The sequence below is a fragment of the Zingiber officinale genome, chromosome 7A, assembly GCF_018446385.1.
Source record: "Zingiber officinale cultivar Zhangliang chromosome 7A, Zo_v1.1, whole genome shotgun sequence".
NCBI classification, from domain to species: Eukaryota; Viridiplantae; Streptophyta; class Magnoliopsida; order Zingiberales; family Zingiberaceae; genus Zingiber; species Zingiber officinale.
The window spans coordinates 98037966-98040088 of NC_055998.1; the positions used below are offsets into that span (position 1 = coordinate 98037966).

Sequence of the window (2123 nt, forward strand, 5' to 3'; positions counted from 1 at the left end):
ACCCTGAGTGGTGGTGTGTGCAGATCCATGTAACTGGCAATGTGCTCAACAATAATGGAGCGGACTATCGCACAGCATGCAATCATGCAAATGATGCATGACAATAACCATATAAACATCCTGACCTAATCCATATATATAGAAAAGTGCACCCTAGGTCAACGAACCATATCGAATCAAAGGTACACAGAAGGTATAAAAACCTAGGTCCTGAACATGGTGAAGCATGGTATATAACTACCCCCTATAAGCATGTATAAACAGGTAAAATATACATGAGATGTAAATCAATCAATCAATCAAGCACGTACCAAGATTTGGGTAGTGATTAACCGAAACAGATAAGAAACACAATTAATGCAACATGTTAATTTCATTACTAAGCATATCAAAGACAAAAAGTCAAAAGTACCCGCCTCCGAAAATAGAAAGGTCCAATCAGACTCCGAGATACTCGTCTTGCGTCAAAGCCCTGTGTCACAATATTTAATTTAGTTAATTCTATCATGCCTTCATTAACTAAACCAAATCATAATTTCATTATTCAATTAGAGTTAACTCACTAACCCTAACCCTTTTCACAACTACAATGGATTAGGTATCTCCAATTATTTACAATCAAATTATGTCAGATTAATACATGAACTTGATACCTAACCTTGTAATCTATATTTATTCTAATAACAATGCTCTTACTTCTATCCAAAACTCACCCAGATTGAGGGATTTCACCGCTGATCGTTGTCGGAGGTACACGCTGCGATACCACTCAGATTTGGCAGCTCCAAAAGTTCTTCCTCACTGTCGGAGCAGAACTTAAACAGTGGGACAATGTTGATTCCAGCAGCAAGCTACAGTTTTTCCTCGGATCTGGCCGGAAGTGACGATATCCCTGCACAACTCAGTTTGGTTGGCAGATTTAGCAAGGATAACACCCTACTACTAAATCCAAATATACGAGGAAAACCTACCTCCAATCCGGCCACCGGTAACCCTAATTCAGCACTATCACAGTAAACTTACGTGACTGAATCGAGAAAAGGGGAGAGATGTGCCACCGAACTCGAGCCCTAGGTCAAATCTGCACTGCTCGGAATGAAAGAGGCGCCGGCGGCTAGCTAGGGCACGAGCACAGCGGAGAAGAAACTCGTCGTCGGTGCTGCTCCATGCGGCGCCGGCGGCTGTGAACCCACAACTAGGGCACGGAAATCAGCCTGATGGGGCGGCGATGGTGGAGACGACTAGGAGGCGATCGGCGGCTTCACAGAGGTGCGGCCTCAAGTGGCGGCAGCGAGAACACAGAGGAGTTGAAGCTTGGCCAGCGACGTGCAGCGATTGTGAAGCTCAGAAGGGAAAGAAGGAGAAGTGGTCACTCGGGGAGGAGAAACCGCCCGTGCGGCCGGTTAGGGCACGGGGGGAGAAGTCGGGCTTGCGGGAGTGGCTCGGCAAGGAAGAAACGGCGACAATGAGAGGAAATAAAGGAAAAGAAAAAAAATAAAAAGAAATTTAATAAATAAACAATTCCTCACTTAAATGGGTAGCCTAAACAGACTTTTCCGGGCCCCGTTTTTATCCCCGTGAACTTATCCGTACAAGCTCCGAAAAATTCCCGAAAAATTTTCAAAAATTTCGGAAAATTCCCTTATTAATATTCGCCTATTTCTGGTATTTTACATGCTATATCGAAATTGAGCAGGTTTACCAGCTGTCCGGACAGAACGCATTGGGATGCATTAGACAGAGTACTCAGATATCTGAAAGGCACTATATCCTTGGGCTTGTGGTACGGGAGATTCCCTGCAGTCCTGGAGGGATATAGTGATGCTAGTTGGATAGCTGACACTGCTGAGTGTAAAGGCGTTACTGGTTATGTCTTTACACTTGGAGGCGGTGCAGTTGCTTGGAGGTCTGTTAAACAGACGATTATAACCCGGTCTACATCTGAGGCAGAATTGTGTGCTTTGGATACCACAGTAACTGAAGCTGATTGGCTTAAGGGTCTTCTTTCTGAAATTCCCTTGATGATGAAGCCAATACCTTCTATTTCAGTACACTGTGATAATCAAACAACAATAGCTCAGATTAGAAGCTCCAAGTATAGCCAGAAACAGAAGAGACATGTA

At 44.1% G+C, this 2123-nt stretch overlaps 1 long non-coding RNA gene across 1 annotated transcript; it reads right to left on the reverse strand.

Moving 5' to 3' along the window:
• Positions 1-418: 418 nt before the first annotated feature.
• LOC122000294 lies at positions 419-1455 on the reverse strand. The gene is made up of 3 exons (XR_006117062.1): positions 972-1455; positions 714-892; positions 419-472 (listed from the first exon to the last, which is right to left on the reverse strand). It is a non-coding gene; the product is annotated as an uncharacterized LOC122000294 (long non-coding RNA).
• Between the last annotated feature and the right edge of the window lie 668 nt (positions 1456-2123).